This window comes from Amblyomma mixtum, chromosome 2 (genome assembly GCF_055824585.1).
Source record: "Amblyomma mixtum isolate Tamu chromosome 2, ASM5582458v1, whole genome shotgun sequence".
NCBI classification, from domain to species: Eukaryota; Metazoa; Arthropoda; class Arachnida; order Ixodida; family Ixodidae; genus Amblyomma; species Amblyomma mixtum.
In genome coordinates, this window is record NC_143013.1 from 303,372,960 (window position 1) to 303,398,559 (window position 25,600).

Sequence of the window (25,600 nt, forward strand, 5' to 3'; positions counted from 1 at the left end):
TGCTGGCTCGAAACAGGGAAACATACTTGATATTTATTTATTTATTTATTTATTTATTTATTTGTTTATTTATTTATTTTTTGTTTGCCAGCAAGAATCGAAAAAAAAAGGAAACGTGTGCGAACAGTTTGAGTTCCAGCAGGCGGCATCAGGGGCGTAATCTACGAGCTCCCAAAATTAAACAAGCACTTGCCGTACCAATCTCTTTTTCAGTTGCCCTCCTTTAAGGACTTCAGGAATGGGTTCATCAATGCACTCAAAATAAAAAAAAACGAGTTTGAGATATCCCCATCAGGTGGTGCGCAAAAAGGTAGCATATTATTTATTTATTTATTTATTTATTTATTTATTTATTTATTTATTTATTTATTTATTTATTTATTTATTTATCTGTTTATTTATTTATTCATTCATTCATTCATTCATTCATTTATTTACACCGCTATATAGTACAGGGCCATAACAGGGTGAGTATACAGAAGACAAGCAAGCAGGTGAACAAACTGAAATTCATAATAATTGCGGCAATTTTTCGAACATCAGTAAATGATTCTGTGCAACATTCTGGCTATTAAGGTTAATCCAATCTGTAATTGTCCCCCTGAAAAAAAAAAGAATATCTAAAACAGTTATTTCACATGTTAAAAGCGGTTATTGTTACAGAATGCCTTCGTATCATTTTATAAAACCAAGGTGTAAGCAAAAAATGGGGAAGTATTAGCTTCATAATGACCGTTTATCAGCTAAAAGAGGAACTTTAATCGGCATACACGACTGCGCACAGTCAAAGCAGGAAATCCACTGCGTTTCGAGAGCTCGCTGACAGATGGCTTTTTGTAATAACAATTGACAAAGGCAGGACAACACATTCACCTAATGAGATGCGCAGCAAGGTGCCTGTAAAAGCATGCACTGCAGCGTACTACCTGTGCCGTGCTCAATGTCGGAGTAAGCCTTGCCGCCTGCTTTTTGGCATCGATCGATTTCATTTTGCCTTTAGTTATGGCACTATGTGGCGGCGGGGCCTAACTAGAGCATCGCCTTCTGCGCGCTTTCACTGCATTTGCTTTCAGTGTGAGTAAAACATGCGGAGGAGCTCTATCAACGCGATTCACAAAGCGCTCAATAAATAGAATTTCTTTGGAGGAGAAATTCTCAGAGGCCCGTGTACTGTGCGATGTCAGTGCACGTTAAAGAACCCCAGGTGGTCGAAATTTCCGGAGCCCTTCACTACGGCGTCTCTCATAGCCTAAGTCGCTTTGGGACGTTAAACCCCATAAACCAACCAACCAATAAAACCATTGTTTGTAACGTACACCACAATCTTAGGGGCTACAGTTCACGGCCGCTTGCCACCACATGCTCTCAGTGCTAGCCTCTACATTTCATGAACAGAAACACATGAGTGCACCTTCAGAAGCATATATTTGCGTTTGAATGATTGGCTAGTTGTTTATTCTAGTTATGTTGATTGCGCAAGAGTCTAAGCTTACACTGTGAATTCATTATGTGCTATAGGGGTTTCCTTGCAGCAGCGATAAGTGCTTTTTTTTAACAACAAAAAAAAAGACATATTTTGCGTTTGCCGCTTTAATAATTTCGGTTATATGAGCTCCGGTCTTCGTCTGTACTGTCATTAGAACATTCATTTGTGTATCGTGAACGACAGTAACGTTCTGGTATTGACCATGGCTCTGCTTTTCCGCGGAGTGGCCTCTGTCATAGTGGACTTGAACAACACAATGCAACAAAAATGCGATTAAGCTCTTTTCGCGCTTCGAATTCGTCCTGTTTGTGCTAGAGACAGTAACGGAAGTATTCCAGATGCGCCGCAGTAATTTATAAAAAGGATGCAATTACGTAATGAGTGACAATGGCCGGCTTACCAGATTCCGTCGAACGCGACCAGCTCAAGGAATCTACAGTGACAAACACTATTTGAATGTAGAACCATATCCACTAAACAGTATATGCTAAAATAACACAATGAGGTATTACCACCTCGAAAACAGCAATTTAATCAGATCTAAGGTTAACCTTAGCAATTCAGTTGTCATGCCGGCACGCCACCTCCTCGTATTCGGCTCCCTACCTCCACCTACGGAAATGCGATGAGAACGCCTTAGAAGTAGTTCTCCGCAAGATTGATAAGAGAGCGCTCGACCTTCCCATAACGACGTCCAACAAGCGTCTCCTAGGTCTGGGGATGACTAACTCCTTTGGGGAGTTACGAGGAGCTCATCTTAATAATCAATACTTGCGCCTAAGCAAAACACCTGCGGGGAGCCGCCTTTTGACCCGCTTACGCATATCCTACGCAACACAGACAGAAGAACGGGTCCGCATCCCTGAAGCCTGGCGCTTTGCACTCCAGGTGTGACCCCTTCCGAAGAACATGACTGCAGACACTCATGATGGTCGCCGGCTCGCGCGGGCGGAGGCTATTTCTGAACAATATGGCCATAAGCCAGGTGTCTTCTATGTGAATGCGGCCGGCCCACAGCATGGGGGTTGGTACACGGCGGCCGTCACCCACCAAAACACTACAGTTCAGGGCCTGACTTTCCGTGCCCCAAACATTAAAATTGCTGAAGAGATCGCCATTGCACTGGCCGCCGCAGATCCAGAGTCCCGAGTCATTATCACGGACTCCATGGGCGCCTGCCGCAATATTGAGCAACGGTATATTCCAGACCGTGCTTTCAAAATCCTCCACGCATGCGACTACACAGGGTTTCCGACCCATCGTACCATCGTGTGGGCTCCGGCTCATGCGGGTCTTGAGGGGAACGAGGCAGCCGACGCCGCCGCCTGCGCGCTTAGTCACCGGGCATCGCCTCATCCGCAGACAGATCGGGAATTCAATTTCAATCCGGCCATCACCTTTAAAGAGATCACCTCTCTTTATCAAAACTTTCATGGCCTCTATCCCCCTCCCTGTAAAGGCCTCACCAGAGGGGAGGAGCGCTGGCTTCTCCGCCGCTATACCAGTACTGTACTGTGCCCGGCACTTAAGTTCAATTCTTCTTTCTCGGGCGCGTGCCTACATTGTGAGGAGGCGTTTTCGGACACATATCACATAGTGTGGGCATGCCCTTCCAATCCTGCCTACCCACCCCACCTCCACCCACTCGAGAGGACTGGGAAGCTGCCCTGTGCGGCTGCTCCGAACTCCATGCCCAACAGGCATTGGTAGCTAGAGCCCGGGCCGCTGTGGAAGCTACAGGGATCCCGGACTAGGGATCCCTCCTGGTGTTTGTAAGGGGCGGGCCCTTCCGGCTCGCCCCATCGACCTCTCACTGTAAATAGAAATAAAAGTTTTCCTCCTCCTCGCGCTGAGTCGACTGCCACCTCCTATGCTTCGCCAAGACGGAAAAATCTTAGTCTACAAATGCATTGCGGCTTGGTCGCTACGTTTGTAGTTCACTACCTAAGTACACTTAAAATATGAAGTCAACTCATTCACAACGATAATTACTACGCAAGTGTAGTCCTCCCCCCTCCACCCCAATGTTGTAGAACTAACCACAACCACGCACTCATAATCGTTGCATGCGACTGGATCATAAAAGAGCGAATGAATGCACTGTTCCCCAGAATTGGCGTTCAGGAACTAGCTAGCTGCGCTGAATTCACGGAAACGTGGGCAGGATATGTAAATGGCCACTTATCAATGCGATAGCATTATATGGCTCTGTCGCGTCAGCAAAAAGTGGCCGCAATTTTGCCCGCACGATTACGTCGTTCTCTGAAGATAAATGCCTGAAAGTGCAATTCTAACGGATAGTGTGTGATAAAATGTTGCCATGGGGAAAATTTGGATGATTAGGTGTAATTAGTTAACAAAACGCGAAAAAATACGCTTAGACGTCAAAATATCCATGGACGTCGATATAGTCCATGCACGACAGAACAGCCACGGACATCGATATAGTATGTGGACGTTTTGCTTTCGCGTTGCTCCAATGGGGGTCGCCTTAGTGATCTCTAAGCTTTATTTTGTGAAAGAAATATTGTGGTGGCGTCACCGAAGACAAGATTTGGGAGTGTTGCCCGAGCTAACTACTCTCGTGTCCGAGCTTAAGAAGTTTCGCCCCCTTGTTCCCGTTTAAAGCGCTTATCAGACGGTTAATGGGCTCGCCGCTTTAAACTCGGGCCGCAATGTTTTGGCGACAACGCAGGTCAGGCAGCGATTGGAGACGCAGCTGCTGACTTAATGCCCCCTCGCACACTCCACTTTCGGAGCTCGGCGGCGGCTGTCTCCTTCGGCAGAATGAAGGTGTATGGGCTGGGGCCACTTCTCTCCCGTCGCGTCGGTCGTCTCGGAAGCCCCGCAGCAGCAGCAGACCCGACTGCATTGATTCCGCAGCGAGCTTCTCCCGGGAGCGCGCCGCACATACCGGCGTCGTCAAAGTAAGTCGCTCCGCCACTTCGCCGGGCGAGGTAGACCGAATTGACTCGCGAAGCGGAAGAGCTGCCGTCGCTCGGAGGCGGCATTTCGTCCCTCGCGGGAGAGAAAAACGCACGATCCTCGAGAGAGCGACGGGTCTCCCCTGCACACCGACGCTATATAGCGGCTCTCTGACTCCTAGCCGCGTCCCTCTTCTTTACCCTCTATTAAAAATTACAGCGCTCGAGCGGTTCGTAACAGCGAGGAAGTCTGACTCTTTCTCCTCTCCCTTTCTCCACCCCCCCCCCCCCCACCTCCCGCAAACACCGGCTCTTTCTCTCTGCTCAAACCCCGCGACGTGTGCTTCTCTTCGCACCCATATCGCGCCAGAGACCTGCGCTAGGCATTTGCGCTAGACCTTCCTAGAGGGAAGGTCTAGCGGGGAGTGAGTTCGATTGCCGCGCCCGACCTTCCCTTTCCTCCTCGGCAGCTATGCGGCGATTTTGCGCAGCTGCGTGTTTTTTTATCGGAATGCAGACATGCGGCAGACGCTGTTTCGCGCCGCTCCCGCAGCTGCTCTTTGCCGCTTGCGAAGCGCTTAACGATTCCCTCGTTGCCGTATGGAGCGAGCGTTCTGCGCTTCCTACTCCCGACTCTCTCCAACTTTCTCACTAAATCTCGGCCTTCCGAGATAGGAACGGCGACCGTGTCAAACTCTGCCCTTCTCCATTACGTTTTACGGACTTCCTATGTGCCGTTTAATTCCCCCTTATCTCGCGCACCTGCCTTATCCGTTTTCGTTGTCTGTCCCTTCATTTCACGGAGCTCTTTTCTTTATTTTGTTATTTCACTTCCTTTTCACTGCTCCTCCAACGGACTTCGACAGCGCGGAGAACAGGTAACAATGACGCACGTGCATGGTCGGGCAGAGCTGTGAATAACGTGTGCGTGACGTGCGTAATATCTTCGCGCCGATCCTTCCCTGGCCAGTTTCTATATTTATGACGCGAGGTTCAATCAACGGGCAACGGAAGCTAATTGCCCCCCCCCCCCCCCCCTCACAACTTTTTTTTTTTTGCCTGTCAGTTCATTTCCTTTTTCGTTTGCCATGTAATAACCTCTAGCTACTAGCCTCTTCCTCCACCCGCCTAATGGTTCGTTTTATTTTTTTTTATTGCTCTTCGTTAATCTAGGTGATTGGACATAAGCGGCAACCGCCACTCAGTTTAGCGCGTTAGTGGCGCGAGATGAATGCAAGCGTTGCCGGTCATTTCGGCCCAGCCAATGCGTCGTTTGGCGTTACCGCGTTAATGAATGGCGTTCCTGGCTGACACTAGAATGCCGTTGATCACATCCGGAAGCCACAGCGTGTCTGTTAGAGGGTTGCTTTTCACCGGGTAACGGCGCTTTTACGCCCGCGTAACAGCTGCAGTAGGGTTTCTTCTTTTATTTGTGGTCGCCTCTGTACATCGCCATATGCTGCTGCCTGACCGTGACTGCCACATCTGCCGTTTCGCTTTATGTTACTCTCACTTGGCACCATGCCTTTTACTGTTGCCTCCTGCCTTCTAAGGCTCCTCCTTTCGCTTAAAATAGGAACACTAATAGCTTTTTTGGTTTAGATCAAAGAAAAAAAGCTGCGAATGGCTCTTGAGACTACTTACGAGTTTTTAGTTCGAGAGCATTGTTTTTATTCATATTTCCTTTGTATATTTTTTTCTCCATCTTTCTAATGGCATACCTAGTCCTTAGCATACAGTCGTAAGGCAACGCATGTATTAGGTTCACCTTTCTTCGCCAAGAAGCAACGCAGTTCTGTGGCCTGTTGGTTGCGTGCTCACCTCTCAATCTGAAGGTCCTGAGTTCAATTCCCCGCACCTTGGGAAGAAACTTTGCTTTGATGCCACGGTGACGTCATCTAGGATTTTTGGGACCGCTGCTACTGGTCAACGCCGACTCCGAGTTTTGTTTACCGATGAGAAATAGAATTCTGTCGTGGTAAAATATTAAAAGAGACCCAACAAAACCTAGCCCCTATTACCCACACGAGTAAGGTGAAACCTTACACTGCCACAATATGGGTCGAGCATAGGTTTAACTAGTGAGGCACAAGAAAGACCCAGAAGGAGAACGTCGCGGAACGAAGTACTCTATCTGGGAAACTGCTAGACACGCGGCACTGCCTGCTTACTTGGCGTCGTTACCGATTTCACTGATATGCGCCCTGTCTGAGAAAGAAATGGAGAAAGATAGTTTACTCTGCGCATACTCTTAAGCACACCGTCCTGCGTCCAATAAATTTTAGTTTCGAGTCCAGCGTTTGCGTCGTCCGCGTGTTTCCGGCCTCGCTTACTAACCCCCGTAAACTGTCTCTAATTTTTGTCCCGGAAAAACGCCCAACGCCCACCCTACAGCTATCGTTCTAAAACCAGCAAAGCACAACGACCAACGCCGACTGCACCGCCACGTGTTCCCAGGTCCCTGAAATTACGCGGCCGACCTACTGCATGGGACGCTCTACGAAAACGCGGAGGACATCACTGCTCCCGCGACGGCGTCGTTGTGTCGGGTCAGAGCGGTTGCGGTAATTGCCCCCGCCTCACGGGAGCGCGCTGCTCGTCGAGCGCTGCCGACTACGACGGTACGGCACCCCGGAGCCCCGTCGCTGCAAAGGTGAGCAAGCAGCGAGTAAATTGCGCGAGCGAGCCGCGCACTTTCGTGGTTGGGACGCGCGAGCGAGCAACGAGGCTGTCCCCGCAGCAGTTATGATCCCACTCGCGCCCGACCCAGTCCCTAATCGGCCGCTTCTCATCCCGCGTGTGCCTCGCCAATTGCCCCGACACAAGCGTGTCTGCCCGGTACACGTGTACATTCCTCGGCCGCGAATGAGCAGTCGTATAACGCCACTCCTAACCTTGTCCCTTACCTACTCCGGGGAAATTTGACTTGCGGACCCCCGAAAGCGTCAACGAGCGGCTGTTCACCTGCAGCTGGCTTCTTGTGGCCTTTAGGCGCCTATTAGACCTTATGTACGGCCTTGGGATAAATAAAATGAAGGCGAGTTCGTCGGAACAGTCATGCAAGTGGCCCTCAATCGTTTTGTAGGTTGATAACGGAGATATATTGAGCAAATGAGTGAAAGTGAGTTAATGAGTGAAAGTGAGTTAATGAGTGAAAGTGAGTTAATGAGTGAAAGTGAGCAAAATGAGTGAAAGTGAGCAAATGAGTGAAAGTGAGCAAATGAGTGAAAGTGAGTGAGTGAAAGTGAGTGAGTGAGTGAGTGAGTGAGTGAGTGAGTGAGTGAGTGAGTGAGTGAGTGAAAGTGAGTGAGTGAGTGAGTGAAAGTGAGTGAGTGAGTGAGTGAGTGAGAATGAGTGAGTGAGTGAGTGAGTGAGTGAAAGTGAGTGAGTGAGTGAGTGAGTGAGTGAGTGAAAGTGAGTGAGTGAGTGAGTGAGTGAGTGAGTGAGTGAGTGAGTGAGTGAGTGAAAGTGAGTGAGTGAGTGAGTGAGTGAGTGAGTGAGTGAGTGAGTGAGTGAGTGAGTGAGTGAGTGAGTGAGTGAGTGAGTGAGTGAGTGAGTGAGTGAGTGAGTGAGTGAGTGAGTGAGTGAGTGAGTGAGTGAGCGAGCGGAAGGAGGGAGGGAGGGAGGGACAGCTTCTACCGAAATGTCTAAGGCGTCAACCAAAACTTCGAACGTCTTCGTGTCAGCCAGCTTCGATGACTTACCATCGAAGGGCAAGAGCCGTGCTGAACCATTCTATCCGCTGCTACGCTGCATGAGTGCAAGGAGATACAGAGCATGTACCGAACGCAGTCCATTTGAAATGAACATATACTGAATTTGCGCAAGCAGTACGGCTTGAGTTGTGCGTAGGTACAGTCTTTGTCAAAAGTTTAGAGCCCAGGGGGTCTGCTTCTAAGACTCGCAGTGGGACTCCTGTAACGTTCGTGGTAGTCCTACCCATTGGAGGAGGCAGGACCAGAAATCTTCTTAGCTTAAGCAAATTTGGAGCGCTCAAGATGCGTTACGAAACAGACAATGTGCTTCAGAAGCAAACCCCCTGGGCTCCAAACTTTTGACAAAGGCTGTACGTCCATGAAAGCATCACTGAATCAAGCCTTGTTTTCTTGGGCGCAGCATCAAGATATCAGTAAATCAAGCGCAGAAAAAATTCTGCGCTTGATTTAATCTGGAGCTACTACAATCGCCGATTGCATGCTTTAGCAAACTTAGGCTGACACCAAAGAAATATTAGACCGTGAATATCCTCATTTATTGACCATGACTGGGGGAGTTGTTCTCTGAGCCTTTTTTTTGGGGAGGGAGGGGATGGGATCATACAAGCCAGTCACAAAAACTGAAATCTCAGTAACTACCTCAGCGATAGAAATAAGATGTTCATAGCATCCCGCAGAAAATGGCCCAAATGACGAGTGGAGGGTTGGAGGGAAGCGAGCTGATTGCTTCATCTTCAGTTGCGTCATCTTCAGGACAGCGCACATTAAACCGTCCAGTAAACATGCGCTAGCACAATAAGGGTCATTGAAAATCAACTGATTATAATATAATGAACACCCTACTGTAGGAAAGGTTTGTCACTGCAGCGAATTATTGCAACTGTGACCGCGGCAATCTGGCACATAAAAAGGACAAGCGATAAGCAGAAGTAAATATGGGACTTTGAATAAGAACAAATTGCTTAGGTGGTCAGATCTTTACTACTGAGGGCACTGGTGCGAGAACGGGCACACTACATGAATTTAGTGCTTCACATCGATAGTACGATGGTAAACGAGATAGCATGTGTCGTCTATACTTGACTCCTATGCATGTCACTTACTGGCACTGCGCAGCGGAATTCACTTTGCATAACCGCAAAGAACATTTGATATTCTTGGAGACATCTGATTCAATACGCACTTATGATCGCAAAGTTGGCAGTTTGGAATGTGCTAAATATAGCCAGAGTCTTCAATAAAAACTGGATGAAAAATAAATTGCGTTTACCTGCACCTAGTGAACGAATAGGCAGGATATCTTTTTATTCGAAATTATCTATATCGCACTCTGCTATGCTTCTTTGAAATCGTGACCAATTCCCTTGTCTTATTCATACATCATAACGGCTGCTTTATTCTCTCAATCCTAGTTCTCTAGAGCCATTTTCAGTGTAACAGCGACAACCGTAGATATATTTCGCGTTGAACATTCCATGTTTTACCAGATTTGCTGTTACGCAACCGGCAACGAAAGAGCAAGGTAGGCTGTCGAAGTTCTTTTATTCCACGTGGCTCTATTTTAAATCCACATCTTAGTTGGAGAGTTGGAAACTCTAAAACAACAATGCGCAACGAGTTATCTTGTTTTCCACGTCACTAGACCAAGGGGCTTCAAGCACGAATAGAAAGATAAACAGTTAACCTCGGTAAATATTCTTTGATGACATGGTACCGCGTTCATAAGAACAACAAAAAATAACTTGACTGCGTTGAGGTGCAACACGAGAAACATCGTTCGCAGTTCGTAACCTTGTAAAAAGGTCCCGCCCGAGTGCTTCTATACTTCCCATTGTGCAATAGAATGAACCATTTCATACGAGTGCCTAGAACACTAATCTAGAAGTCAAGCGTTCCTTATTTGAACCATCCTGAACAGAAAATAGCAAGCGAAGTGTGGCTTATGCAACTACTTTGAATTCACCTCGAGAAAAACGCAGCTTATGTTCAAGCAGTGAACACTTTTTCTAAAACGCTTCAGAGGAGACAGGATTACTCAAGGAAAGAAGACAAGTTCGAAGGAAGCCAGCCTATTTCAAGATCAGATCAAAAGGATTAAAACAAATCAGAAAAAAAGAATGATTCTTCCCTTTAAGAGCCATGATCCTCGATCGCCCTCTGTATGCTGTTACGTGGGGCCAGCTCGTACCTATAAAGGCTGACAGTTTTATAACATTCTCTGGGCCGTTTTTCTTCCTCGTACCACCAAGTTAAGGGGCGGTCCCATGTACCCCTCACCCAGCTGCGGCAGTCAAGAGTGGTTTAAAAGCACTTCTCAAATCCATTTTTTTTCGCCGACGACTGCGCGCCATTTGGTGAAACGAATTGTACGAGGTCCCACGCGTCAAATGTGCGCCGCATCCACTGCAAGGCGGGGAAGCCGCTCCGTTCGGTGCAGAATGGGAGCGAAGGTGCTCGGAACACCGGGTCCACTTACGACGCGTAAGAAGCGAATAGAAGCGAACCAAACTCGCGGCGAAATGGGCCGGGAAACGCTCGAGGAACGCCCCCGAGGCAAGTTGCCCGGAAAACTGGCCGCTGGACTGATAGGCCCCAGAACCCGTCCGTATAGTCTCTCGGCTGGGGTCGTTTCACGAGCGCCATACCTTAATAAGGGGTCCGGCCTAAGTTTTATGACGCAGCAGCTTCGCAGCGCCAACTCAAGCGAAAACACCCAAGAGAAACGCAGTCGATGAAATATCGTGCCACCCGACAGCGTGTAATGCTAAAGAAAAATAGCTAGAGAAACGCAGAACATGCCGAGTGTGCTCAAAAGAATCGCCAAACAGGGACGGCCAAAAATCCACAGGCTTAGTGGTGCTGGTCGTACAGTCTTGCGTGGGCGACACCGTCTGCCTCTGTCGGTGGGGGTCAGTAGCAGTTGAATTAAGTCAGTAGTAACCTTTGAGCTCTGGCAACACTGTTTCGTAAGTTGGGCAGCACTGAAAGTAAGCTTGGGCTATCCGGCATAGTGGGACTCATCCTGCAATCTAAACGCCACCGGTGTCATGGCTGTACGAAAGCTTGCGCTTGCCGCCGCTTGGGCAGTGCGATGCGCTTTGTTCGCCTGAATGGGGCAACGCTGACTGCAATACACTCTATGGTTCCAGTGTAAAAGCTTCTTGTTGCAATGTGCGTTGTTCGAAAGATCTACGCTATCTCCAACGGCTCAAAGCTTCCGCTCCCTTTTCTCCCGCACAGCACATAATACGAAGGAATCGAAAGGTCACATCAACGGGACTGGCAGAAAAAAAAGCATATTAATTTCATTCACTTCAGCTCTATTCTTACGATTCGTCGCGACAAGTGGTTTACGCCAGCGGTTTCGGGGGAAGCGTCGCTTGAATCTATAACGAGTATCAAAAGGAACTTGCAATAAAATCCTGGAATTCTGCCGCCCTTTTGTGAACGCTTCGAAGCATATACAGGATACAAATCAGTGTTTCGGAGGCCCGTTGAGGTGCAGCGAAGAATCGATGCTCTAGCCAATCAATCATCACCTGAGGATTTCTGTTTCTACTGATATACTTGCTGCAGAGTCACCAATGCCTTCACCTTAGCGGAACTCGCATTTTGATGAGCTGCATAGATTGCTGTGTCTCCTCCAGCAAACATAAAGGCTTCGGCGTTTGCGCCAAACTAAGCATATACTAGAGATAATATAAATTTTGAGCTAAGAGTCTGCAGGGTTTTACTCGTGGAAGTGCTGGATTAGATTAAAGTGCATCAGTTAATTTCACAGCTGCTAGAAGGTCATCAAACTTTATTTTTCTATTCCTGATGTTATTTGCTTCCACGAGTCAATGACAATGAAGAAGCGGGAATGCACGTGCAAACCTTCGAAGAAGAAAAGGATCAGTTCTCAAACCCTACCGACGCTCTTCTTCCTATACCATAGCTGCCTTAAAGGCAGTCTTCATCTGCGTGCAGTTCGGACTCCTCAATATCCGGGCCCTAAATCTGAAAAAGGCCGACAGCGACACTGACAAACCCTGGCATCGCAAAGACGACGCATCGGAAGTCCAACCTTGACAGCGCTGAACGTCCACAAGAAGAGGTCCACAGCATCGCAGTTTCGATGCTGCATCGGGCAAAAAAGTCGGTACGCCGTCTTCGAAGCCGTGGTAAGGGCGGCGCATCAGCTACTGCAGTTGTCACCGCTATGTTCTTGAACCACTCCAACAATGCTAAGATTCGTCGGAACGAACCATGCGTGGAGACGGCAGCGGCCGTGACCCAAGGTCAATACTTACTGCGGCCTAAACGCTCCCGGCAGGGCAGTCGCCTCCTCAACCGACATCTCCTCAACAACACCTGGCCTCGACCTTTTCGAAGGAAGAGCAGTACGAACGTCCCCAGAGCAGGCTGCGAAGATATTTCAAACTGCCCCCGGATGAGAAGGCGCACAGTGGTCACGCCGGAAACACTGCAACGGCTCCACCTCGGGGTGACTCTTCCTGCTGTTCCAGCTCAAAAACCGTTCGCCTCACCGGCCCCACAACCTGCTTCCACCGTGGGAACAGTGCCTTCCCACGTGAGGACCGCACCACTGGCCTCCAGGCTTTACCGGGCTCGGCGCTGGAGATTAAGTCGACGTCCGCCGACCCTGCTTAGATCTCGACCAACAACAAGCGCAAAGCTCGCAAAGACCGGACGAGTGTCTGAAGAACTAGGAGCGTCCGCTAGCGTTGCTCAAGAAACTGGCACGGATCGCACACGAGCTTTCACAACACCCACACTTCATCTGGCTCGCCAACGATCCCTGATGGCTGGAATTCCGGCAGCTCAAGGCGGAAAGCGTGGCGCGACAACCCCTTCGTCGGCAAGTGCTTCTTGCGGCGGCGTTCGCTTACCCCCTGCAGAATATCGTGCCGGGGATTCGTGGAATGTGTGGCAGTGTCGAAAGGCCCTCTAGAGCCGCGGTAGGGCCCTCGGATACATTGCACGAGACATCCCACAATACTCGTCGTCGAGCACTGTGGAAAGCGACGAGCTCTCGTGATAAAAGTGACAGTTGTGCCCATTTATGGTGGCACGAGTCCAGAGATGCTGGCGCTTATCCTGGCCCTATGCTTCAACCGAGGTCCAACGTACCTAAACTTCAAAGGATGTTTGAGAACTTTTTCGCCGTAAGACTTTCTGCGTTCCATTTCATATAAAGAAAGCGTATTTGTGCTGCAGTCGCGTTTTGATGTCACAGTTCTTGTAACATATATTCAGGTATTGTCAGCAAAAACAGAACTCAGACGGACGGCGCAATGACGCGGCGCATAATCTCAGCGTTGCATGCTGCGCGAGCGTAGAATATTCAAAGAGCGCTTGCCTGTCCTTGACGACCACGCTTCGGTAGAAGCGAAATGCGAGAACTGCAGGGTACTCAGATTTCGGGACATATTTATGAACTCGAAATGACCGAAAAAATCGGAGTCTTCCACGCGCACTTTCAAATGTCTAAGTTCGCGTAATCGTTTTAATCGGAAAGCATTATACGGTTCTGTCGCGCCAACAAAAATAGCCAGAAATTTTGTCAGCACGATTACGTCGTTCGCTGAAGATAAATGTGTGAAAGTGTTATTGTGACAGATATTCAGCGATAAAATGTTGCCGTGCTAAAAATTTTGTTGATGAGGTGCAATTCAACACGAAAAAATACACTTAGACGTCAAAATAGCCATGGACGTCGATATAGTACATGGACGTCAGAACAGCCACGGACGTCGATATAGTATGTGGACGTTTTGCCTTCGCATTGCTCCAATGCGGGTCCCGCAGTGATCTCGAAGTGTTTTAAAAGGTCCTCCCCTACGTCCTCTAGCCATACCACTTGGCTCCACACAATTCGCAGACATTTCCAAGTTAGCAGTGTGCGCTTTTTTGTGAGAAGGTTTGTTCAGGCGCTTCTTATATACCGGTGCGCATGCTTGTGTCTGTGCTTAAAGGGGTGAGGACATTGCGGCAGAAAACGTTTCAAAGTGGGTTTAACGTGCTTTCGACGAAGAGGTCGACGACTATCCACGGCCTACCAGGCGGGCCGTTCTCGAGCGGCGCCCCGAACAGCGTGAGCGCGCAACCGGAATCAATGGATTTCGCTCTCGTTTTAATGAGGTCGTCGCCATGCGGCGACACACGCACTGCCTGTGGAGAGGAGGCGCAAGAAAAACAACGGCGGTGGCGGGGAGCGCCGACCGCGCAATATGCTACGCCTTTATGTCGCCTCATTACCTGCGCGCAACCTTTCCCGCCTCTTCAGCTCGCTACTTTTCCCTTACGCAAAACAGCTCTCCCCCAGTCCTGTCCTTGGAGCTCGAAGCTGAACTGCCGCATTGAATGGCTCGTAACACAACTTGGTTGACGGCCGTTCTTGTGCGGTAAAATGAAAAATTATTCGACACTTTGCTGAAGTACGCAAATGAGGCACAAAACGCTGGCTACAGGTTCCTTATTCTTTGATAGTTTCTTTCCGAGGAAAGTAGCTCGCCAAGCATTCGGCGCTGTGAAGTTGTGAGCACATACACCTTCTTAGGCCGATTTTGCCTCACTTTTTGTTTTGTTTCACTTTTACAGGTCAGCTGTAAGCATAGAAGCAGTTACTTATCAGACGTACCCACCAGAACTTGCACTCACCATGTCTTGTTCTGAAACAACCGGAGTTGTGGAAAAATGAGAATAGAGTACACACGAAATCAGCAACACGTCCCGTTACTAATGTGGATGCTTTTTCTCTTGAGGATGCCACTCATATGTGGCACAGGGCACGGGCACGGCGCCCGGGCGTTAAATTAGGAGCCGCGAATTCGTATCCCGCATCGAGGGTTACTTTCTTTTTTTTTTCTACATTACGCTACGTGCACGGTTACGCTAACTGACGTCACCCTAATCCCGCGAGGTGTCCTTAAAACAGTTATCGCTACGAAAATTGCCGCACCAATCACGCGTGTATCACGTTTTATATTTTATAGTAACTAGCTTCTCCACCGTTCCCTCATTAAAATTCATTTCTCTCTCTCTCTTATAGTAACTAGCCCGTTGATTCTTCAACGAAAAGTTAAGAACTGCGCTTTGGGCACGCTAATTGTAGCCTTCTGCTAAGCACAAGCAAACTTGACGAAAGGTCTGTTGGGACCACGAGCTCAAAATTGCAAACACAGCATCGCAGTCGACATCAGGACAGGACGTTTAATGCTATATAGGAGTAACAACACAGCATCTGAAGGTGTTATTTTTTTTTTCAGCAACAGCTCTGCGGTGCGTGTGGCGTAGGTATACAGCTACTTGAACGTCCAACTTTTGTTTTCCTTCTAACTTGCCCCGAATACTTCAGCAAAAAACTTGATACTCCTGTTGAAGACGCTGTTACAACTAAACTTCTACTGGTTGTTTTGGCGGTCCCATGCTTCAAAAGAGAGTTTGAGGCGTTCAATGTTCCCTCTAGTATATCTTTTCATCGCGTACTGTCACTCGTAATTTTGTGAGAGAAGGTAAAATAGCTGAAATAACTTTGAAAAGAGTAAGAACTCGAGGAAAGCTTGAACGGAGTAGAGTAAACAGCCTGAGGCAAATGGCAAAAACCCGTCGATGTGGCAGCGCAATGAAAGATCATGTTCAACATTTTAACTCACCTGAAGCCATTTCTTTACAGATAACGTAGTAGCAAAAGCGTGTTTACAATCACTCGCTGCTTCTGGCCGACAACTAAGCACTTGATACGCTTGAGGAAAAGGATGTTGCCACCATCATAAATCTCTGCTCCTAACTGGATGTGTTCGTAGCCGATAAAACTAACCGTCAAGAGACACTATAGCTTCATCTTTTCGTTTTCCTTTTTACCGCATACGTGTTAGCAGAGAAGTCATAAAAGTGTCTTCTCCCGAAGCCCCACACGATGGGACACCGCTCACAACGTAAACGCCTATCGTCGGAGCAGGCAGCACAGAGCACAAGAACTTAAGCCTCGCCTTACCGTCTTCGAACACCCAAGCCAAAAACAATTTCTGCGCACGTGCCTGAGAGAACAACGGGAGCAGCGTTTAAATGCGGCCACTGCCCCGCACCGGGCGCCCACATTCGCCGCGGCCGGTCGTTTCGATGAGCGCGGTCAGAGCAAGAGGGAAATCTCCGCTAACAACGCAGAGGCTCCGGACAGAATGCGCAGGTTGCGCCATGGCGGGAACAACGTTTTCTATATCTTCTTTTACCGCAGACCTACGTGGCGTGCATGCTTTCGCTTCGGCTGCTCCCCCAGCTTCGGCATTGTTTCGTTTTTAGCGACGAGCGGAAAACGTAGAACACGTAAGAAACCCGGGACGCCGTCTGTCTGGCGCAAACGACTCTGCGCCCCCGAATTTCGTTTCTTGAATGACATTCTGGTTTACGACTTGTAACAACTACTGAAATGCTTTCGTGTTGTTCGACACCGATATGACCCCGTTGCCCAAAACCTAACTGGCGTCGGGCTGAACACTGCGCTCGTCTTTGTAGTCTTCCCACGTCCCCGTCTTTTTTCGCGCTGTTTACAATCACGGATTACCAACTCGCTCAAGCGTCTGTTTTAGAGCAATCAGAATCACGTAATCACCATCGTACTTCCAACTGTCTCTGGCGTGGCCGTGCCATAGTTTTGTGCACTGCTTGCCTTGCGTGAACGAAATACTCTTACACGCTTTTCAGCAGGCTAGACGACTTGCAGCTTCTGGGGTGTGTCGCCGCATAGAGATTGCTACGTGCTGAAGTGCGTCTAGAAGAACACAGCAGTCTACTGTTTTAACAATTTCGAAATCTTTTCACCTTATTTCCTTATTATTTCTTTTGCCTGATTAAACAAGGTGATTTTGATTTTGTTCTCATCAAAAGGTCTCAAGTAGATCTAAAAACGATACTCCAATGGGTTCGTTGATATCTCCTGTGACGAAATAGAATTGCCCCTAAAACATCTCTTAAATGCTTGAATGACTTCAGTAATTCCACTTTTTACGCTCTAGTAAACATTAAAAATACACCTAAAGATGGTGTCGAGCGTAATTAGGTTCACCCTCGCACACCGCAAGTGAACTTTCTCTCTCGAACCAACCGAAACGAAAAAAAAAATTACGGTTCTTTACCAAGCTCGATACTGCTCTCAAGGTTCTCCCAAACCTAAGCTTATTGCAATTAACACATTATTCTAAACAAATATGTAGCAACAGCAAACAGTAACTGCAGGTATCATGTCGTCCCCGAACCAAGGAACAGTGAGCAAGCGTCGTGAACACGTGGTCAGGGTTCGGAAGCACAGTCCTGGGGACACACAGCAAGCGGTTTACCGTGTGGCTCCTGAATTAGTCGACAACGTGTAGTTTAGCTAATTGGCGTGAATTCCAGAACTTGTTAAGATAACTGCTCGTTAACACAGGCCAGAAGAAGAGGCCTAACGGGCCCAACACACGCCCCCTAGTTGAGTAGCGCTTATCTACGTCCCGAGTCAATGTAGTGCTTTCTCATAATGTTTTCGAATTAGCGAACGGGTCGCACGATTCATGTTCTTTGCCTACTGCGGTCGACGAATGGAGTTCTGAGGAGTGCGCAGGGCGCCGATTCGCCAGAATTACGATGAACATGATTAGACGTGGCGGGAGACAGGAGGCACGGTTATCAGCGGCTGAGTCTGTTAATTCCCGCTGCTAAGGACGAGTCGGCGCTTTTGTAAGAGGGAAAAGGGAAGGAGAGGGGGGGGGGGGGGGGTCTCTTTCATACACAAGCCTTCGCCGAGGAGAAGCAAGTTTTCCGCGCGACTTGCTCCTTCTTGCCGTCGAGCGATGCCGCAACAACGAGGAGCGCCCTAATTGAAATTTGAAAGGGGAAGCGCGGGGGCGCGGGTTCTCGATCCCCGACTAGGGTTGCTTCGCTTTCAGGTTTCATTACGAAAATGGCCTTTCGGGCGACGACTACGAGTGGAGAAGGGGGAGAACAGGAAGAAAACGAAGGAGATTGGGGAAAAAAAGAAGGGAAAGAAGATTGGGAAAACGAGAGAGGGGGAGAGAAATTGGGACCGACAGACCGACTGACTAGGCTTGCGCCTGCGAGCGCCGATCTTCGCCATCAAGAAGGCAGTGCGCCGCGTCGGGAGGGGTTTTGTGTTTAGTAAGAGTAAGCGTCTGCCGCGACCGCCGTGTAACCCAAGCGCCCCCGCGCTGCACGCCGGAACACTAACCGAGACCATTTTCTGGGAAATATCGGTAGACCGGCGCTTTTTCGCCCGCCTTTGCAGCTGCCGCGGTCTCCGTGGAGAATGCGCGGGCTTCATGCTTCCCGCTATACCGTTCTCTTTCCCCCATTTTCGAGAGATTGCGAAATGGCTCAATCAAAATGCCGGTTCGGACGAGTCGGTTCATGTTCCCTAAATCTTCTTAAGAAACGGCTCGGAGAGACGGAACGAACAAAGGCATACTGGCTGTTTTGCAAGTGTGCCTGTGCTTGGCCTCTCTTTTCGAACTGTCTTTGTTTGTTTTTTTATCCACAAAAAGAGTTGTTGCTGCGCCAGCCGAGATGCGCCCGAAAGTTGCAAGTGTTCATGAGCTTATCGAATGGGCGAGTTATAGTTGTCATCTTTCTTTTTTTTTTTTTCAGGGCACACTCGCACGAACTAATACAAATACGCACGAAACGAAAACAACGCTTTGATTCGACGTTCTGGCCTGGGCGCTCATTTCCGAAATGCGCCCGGTGCGACATGTGGCCTCGTTCCGCAATAGCTTATAAAGGTGCTAGCTGAAACGGGAGATAATCTAAACTCAAATACGCCTATGTGGGCATATATGGGCGCCTATATGGGGCACTCCCTGTGATAAAAGGGACCGCCTAAAGGACAACTTACTCCCTTTCCTCTCCTTTTTGTTTGGAGTGCATACTACACGAAAAGCCCGCGAAAAGATTTTATCAGCTTGCTTAGTTATGTAGAACTTTATATGTTTCGGTGGTCCTTTTTAATAGCTTTTATTTCTCTCCCACGTGTCTGCTTTAATTGTGTCCCATACGTGTATATTCAGTTTTGTATATTTATCTGATATGTCGTGTGCTGTTAAATGTTTTAAAGGCTGTAAATGCTGTTAAATGTTTAAATGTTTTACTAGATCTATTTAATTAGGAGGTCCCATTACAGTCTCTGACTTCGGGACCTCCTTCTGCATAATATGCTGTACTCTCAAAATGTATCAACAAATAAAGACTGATTCTGATTCTGAAAACTAGGTTTTCTTGACAAACTGTCTCTTGTCATGTCCGCGTTATCGCATTGCCCTACACAATCCGCAAAAATAGCGGAATGCCTCACAAAATTCGCTGATTGGCCGATACAAGTCAGACGACCGGGTTACGTCCTCCCAACCTGCCCACCGTGACAGGCGGCAACAGGCCCACCGGTGTGATAGGTCCAGTGAGGTTTGTGACGTAATCACAACTAGCCCAACGTGGCGGGTGGGAATTCAACTGGTAACTATAGAGAGAGGTCATGTGACCAGGTGACGTCGTCACAAACTGCCCACGGAAGGAAGATGAAAGAGAAGCAAGAAAGAGAAGGCAGAAAGAGCAAGACAGAGAAGAAAGAGGTGCAAGAAAAAATACCGGCCAATTCCGGTTAGAACAAGTTCTTGGCTTCGACATACAAAAGTAGCAGAAATGGGGATCTCTGATGATATCTCATTGACAAGAATAAAAAAAAAGCACCAACCACAGAATGAACAAAAACATACTGGCATATTCCCTCCCACTTCCTCCTTCAATCTTCTTTTGTCATTCGTCCGCTCATTACTTCATCTCTTCGTTGATTCGCTTCTTTTGCAACTACCTCCTCTCGTATCTCGAGTGCAAAACAGCTGGAAACGAAAGCAGCTTCACTTCCAGGGTCCAGTGGATATCTGCGGCGGAGTGCACGACAAAAATGCTCCGAGGATAAAAGGCACCCCCGGAGACACATCCAAAAGAGTTGAAGAGTGAGAACACAACAAGCAAATGCTGCCGTGCTTTCAGGCCAGCCGTACAAGTTTGCTCTGTTGCGCGTTGATGAGGAAGCAGTAGAGAACGACTGACTATAGAAGCCAGAGAAAAATCGATAAATACTGCTCCTCCCATCACTGCAGAGCTTAAAACATGCCCCACGCGTCACGTTTCCCGGTGGGTTAGAAAATAAGAAAAGCAAAAATAAGCCGCCTAACAAGTTTTTGAACTGTTCCCGCGAGAGAGACGTAGACTATATGAGGCCGAATGGAAGTTAAGAGTAGTAAAAAGCATCTCACCGCCTGGCTCGAGTCTCTCTCGGTGGAGCTGGCAGTTCGTTAAGACGACAGCAGAGTTTGTGCTCTTGGCAGCCCCAATAAATTTAACGAAGCTGGAAAAGTTATAGCACGTTCCGAATGTAGTAGCACGTTGTAACACATCGCGTCTAATTCTTAAGTTCAAACAGAAGAAACGTAAACGCTGCAAAAAGCAGGGGTTAAAATCGAGGTAGCGCAAGCAACTTTACTCAAAACGGAAATAGGACTATCCTTCAAATTAATTTTCATGGCAGTGTCGGGTAAATTGGTAAATTGGTTTTGAGAAAAAGAAATGGCGCAGTATCTGTCTCACATATCTCGGTGGACACCTGAATCACGCCGTAAGGGAAGGGCGGAAGGTGGGAGCAAAAGAAGAAAGAGAGAAAGAGGTGCCGTAGTGGAGGTCTCCGGAAAATAATTTCAACCGCCTGGGGATCTTTAACGTGCACTAACATCGCACAGCACACGGGCGCCTTTTGCGTACCGCCTCCATCGGAACGCGGCCGCCGCGGTCGGGTTCGAACCAGGGTACTCCGGCTAGATAGACGAGCGCCTTAACGAGTGAGCCACCGTGGCGGGTTTATGGCAGTGTCAGCGTGTTTTTTTTTTTTTTCTCACACTTTATGGCAGTCAAGGAAAGAAACTGCGCGAAGGGCAAGCCCGAATGCGCAAAGTCACTGACGTTTAACAAGTGGTCATAGCCAACACTCGCCTATAAGCGGAGACAAAATGTTTCATAGGGAAGTCACACAGCTATTTCGAATCTTCGGAACAGGGAAAGATTCGGCCTTAACCGATGCCCGGACCCGATTGCACCGCAGTCGCTTCACCCACACTCTGAACAGAAATCTGAAATCTGCCTTCTAGCAAACTGCCCTTTATAAAAGGGTGTACGCTAGAGAACAGCTTATTCCCTTTTTACTCCCATATAGCCGTATCCGTGTTTAGAGTGCACTACGATAATAAAAAGCTTTCAATTCTAGGCCTAACTGACCGATATATCAAAGCGTCAAAGACTTTTCTGTAAACATAACTGTCCGTAAACCAAGCGTGAGCGCGTGCGGAGGCGGCGTGCGGGGGTGTTGGTCGGAGCTAACTCTTTACAAGGGGCGCAGATTCGCTAACGAATTCATTATCATCAACAAGACAGTCATTCATCATCAAAACGCCACGCAAAAACGTCCCACGCGCCAACAGATTCTGATGCAGGAAAAAAAAAACTGATAATAATGATCCGGCCGGCAGTGAAGTGGGCAGTGGAAAACAAAACGCTTAGTTCCCAAGGGCTACATGTTTTTGCAGCCGCCGTTAGCGGCCATGGCGAGCGCCCACGGTCAGCACCCAGGCGCCTGGGACCCTGTAATCAAGCGCGCGTATAGTACCGGCGATGCGTAAACCGAAGGGGGCGATTAAGGTTCCGCTCTCATCGAGCGAGCCCGCGGCCGCCGCCGTTGGTCTAGGCGGGCGCGAAGCGATTAGCACGGAACCACCAGGAGTCACTCCACGCGCCTCTTTTCGCAGCCCTCCGCTTCAGTTCCCGACTCTAACGCCACCTCGTAACAAACAGCAGGAGCCACTCGGCGCCTGATGCGGTGCGCTCATCAATCAGTGACGCCCTACTCTACTAAACAATGGGTTTCTCTTTGCAGCGCGCACGTGCGCTAACGCCGTCGACGGGGTTCCGCCATTATCCGACTCGACGGACCGCCGACGTCGAGGAGGGGCAAAGAACACTTCCCCTTAGAGATAGCCCTCGTCTTCCTCCAGAGAGGCGACCGCCACCGCCCCACCAATGGCCGCAGAGCAGGCATGCATATGACAGTGACGGAAGGCCGCTCAGCGGACAATCCCGACCACCGGCACTGCATGGTAAGCACTTCGCCCTGGGTATTTAGCCCAACAGTGCAGCCTCCATGGAAGTCGTGGAAAGAAAAGGCAACACCGTGAGTACCCGGCGCGTGCCGTGGTGTCTTGTATACTGAGACCGCAATGAGCAGGGGAAAATTGTTGGGCATAGAAAACGTGGCAACGCAGCCGAAGCCCTCATTATTCGGTAGTGCACAACACTTCGATGGGAGCACTAGTAATGATACTCCGATTAAGTATTGAGGAACAGCGTTTCTAAATCCAAATGCAGTAAGCTACTATACTAGATTCACATTTAGGCGGACCCAACCGGTCGCAAGAAGGACAAAGAGTTTTGCGACTTGACGGATTTGAAATAATCTAAGAGAGCAGCGAAAGGAAGACACTAAGTGATGGAACGACGCAAAGTCTCCGGCCAAGTGTTTGAGGATCCATAACAGCGACGCCGTATCTTAAAACTTGGGAAAAAAACCCACCTAGGCGCAAATGATTTCACAAGGACACACAAAAAAAGACGAGGAGACAACGGACAGGCGCCTTTTTTGTCTTTTTTTTTGTGTGTCCTTGTGAAATCATTTGCGCCTAGGTGGGTTTTTTCCCAAGTTTCAAGATGCAAAACCAGCTAGCCCGTCAACATGCCTTGCCGTATCTTAAGTTGAGAGAAACTCTTCAACAGCGCCTAGGGTAGCTGGGGACTCCTCGATGCATTGTTTAGGTGCCATAACTCAATTATACGGGCAACTGTGCCGCTCGGTGACACCACTTCGCGAAGAAAATTGTCAAGGGCACGTGTAAGGCACCTTAAGTCTCCGCACATCTCTTATTCACACTGTTTGCTGCACGTACAGGACACCTTGAGCCGTGAAGCAGCATCCTGTAAGAGCCTCTCTGCAACACTAGTTTCCCAATAACAGCGTCGTTGTCCCTTACCTTACGTTGCGAACACCAACTCCTAAAGCTTACAAAAGGTGCCATGCGTTACACAAGTTCCCAGTCAAGCCGCCTCCCAACTACGGCGTGGCTAATACCGCAAAGTGCTGCTCTGGCGCGTAAAATGTCCATTAACTAACAAACAACTTGATAACTAGATAACTGACTAGACAGCCTTTGCATTATTGATGCTGCCAAATGGAGACGCCGGCAACTAAGACGCGCCATCTCGTGGCAATTTCAGCAGCACAAAACGTGGCATTGTGGACCGCGCCACCGAACCAGAGGCAAAATAAAACGCGCCCCAGAGCTCGCCCGGACCGCGCGATGGTATGGCACGGACGGTTACTTCGCAGGGCACCGATGGGAGAGCCGCTTTGTTCGCCCAGTGGTGCGAAGAGCGGAGCACTTCTCCCCGCCCAAGGTCCCATCCACTTCGTCCTCGGAATAATGCATGAACCCTCTAATTGATTCTGCGCGCAGTCCGGCCACCGCTTCGCACGCGCCCGGCAAGAACAACAGAGGCAGGTAATTAGATATCGCCCCTCTTAATTGAAAGCGATCGAACTGCTTGGGCGCTTCTGCCGCCGCCCCTGGACGGTGGCTCCGAGCGCGGAATGGCCGCCAATGAAGTCGAGCACCGATTTCTTTCTATTTATGCCTGTTTTCTTTTTTTTTAACAGACGCATTTGCCGCGGGACTCGAGGCTTGGAGTCGTCGTCGACGTATACAGAAGAGGACAACGAAAAAAAAAAATGGCGATGTAAGACAATCGATGATTTCTTGCCTGGTTAGCTGCGAACGCTTCCATGTTGTATTTACCCTAACCGTAAAGCTTGCAGATCTTCTGCGTACCTTGGCGACTCGACTCGACTTGAAGTTCTCCTTAACAAGACTTCCAAGACGCAAAAAGTCTTGTTATCTGACTCGCATGCTTGCGTCGTTGAACCTGCTCCGAATAAGGTAGAAATTTAGGGCGACTCGTAAAGAACGGCCGGTAGCAAGCCAGGTGGAGACATGATGATATGAACGAAGACCTTGCTCGGAGTCTTATCGCTTGGACACAGGCGCGGGGACACAGCACTTGAAGAAGCTGCAGAAGTTGGCAGACAGCGTGTGGAGCGCTTTGTGCAATGCGGAATGGTACCTAGCAAAGCGGAACTTTGGCCTAGTTGGTATTGCATTTGGACAAAGAGGCTTAGCGCGGAAACACACGACGAAGGGAGAAAGACAGGATTAGCGCTAACTGGCAGTTGGTGGTTTTATTCCTGTGTCACTCTCGAGAAAAACAGCTGTAATGCTTTAGCGTTCTTTGTATGTCGTGGATTTCTTTTTCCGTGATAGGCCTATTCTGTTTTTAATTAATCGCAAATCTCTCAGTGTGCATAGCTTGATGTGTGGCTGGACATGCGCGGTGTGTTCCTCGAGTGTGACCCTAGAATAAAATCACCAGTTTTCAGTTAGCACTCGTCCTGTCTTTCTTCGTTCGTCCTGTGTTTCCGCGCGAAGTCTATTTGTCAAAATGCGAAATAGTGTTGAGCACTGCGCTTGTAGTGCACTGAACGAGCCAAAAATTAGGCGAAGCGGCCTATGGTGTCATCAGTTTGACAATTCATATCAAATCCTTGTAGGACGTTCATCTGTAATGACATTCATCATATCATCAGCAGGACTACTGCCACAGCAGGAAAAAGCCTCTTCCATATCTCTCCAGCTAACCCTGTCCTGTGTCAGCCATGGCCATCTTATCCACATAAATTTCTTATTTCATCCGTCCACGTAATTTCCTGCCGCCCCCTGCTACGCTTGCCTTCTCTCGGAATCCACTCTGTTACCCTCAAGGACCAGTGGTTATCTTGTCTTCGCAATACATGCTCTGCACAAGCCCATTTCTTCCTCTTGATTTCGACTACGATATCCTTAACCCGCGTTTGTTCCCTGGCCAACTCTGCTCTTTCTGTCTCTGACATTCCACCTATCATTTTCTCTCCATAGCTCGCTGCGTTGTCTTCAACTTAAGTTGAACCCTGTTCGTTAGCCTCCATGTTTCTGCCTCATACGTGAGTACCGGTAAGACACAGCTGATGCACGCTTTTATCTTGATGGATATTGGTAAACTGCCATTCATGATCAGAGAATACGAGGCAAATGCGCTCCGCACCATTCTTTGTTACCCACCTTCCACCCAACCTCTTAATGCCATTATTCAAATAAATATATGCCTATCACACTATGAGTGACGAGTTCTCAAAACCATTGGACATCAATTTGAAAGAAGTAAAAGTAAGGAAAAAGTCAGCAAAGTAGGCGTCAGTGCCAACACTCATTCACATACAGCCCCTAAACACAGCCAGG

General features: G+C 48.6%; 1 protein-coding gene and 1 long non-coding RNA gene across 2 annotated transcripts in view; one reads left to right on the forward strand and one right to left on the reverse strand.

Annotated features, from left to right (window-relative positions):
- LOC149364743 (neuronal acetylcholine receptor subunit alpha-7-like) overlaps positions 1-25,600 on the reverse strand; it is a 262,942-nt gene that overhangs the window by 210,819 nt on the left and 26,523 nt on the right. The gene's annotated exons all lie outside the window — the stretch shown is intronic.
- Positions 6,871-25,102, forward strand: LOC149364745 (uncharacterized). Its single transcript, XR_016289217.1, has 3 exons — positions 6,871-7,063; positions 22,099-22,318; positions 23,929-25,102. It is a non-coding gene; the product is annotated as an uncharacterized LOC149364745 (long non-coding RNA).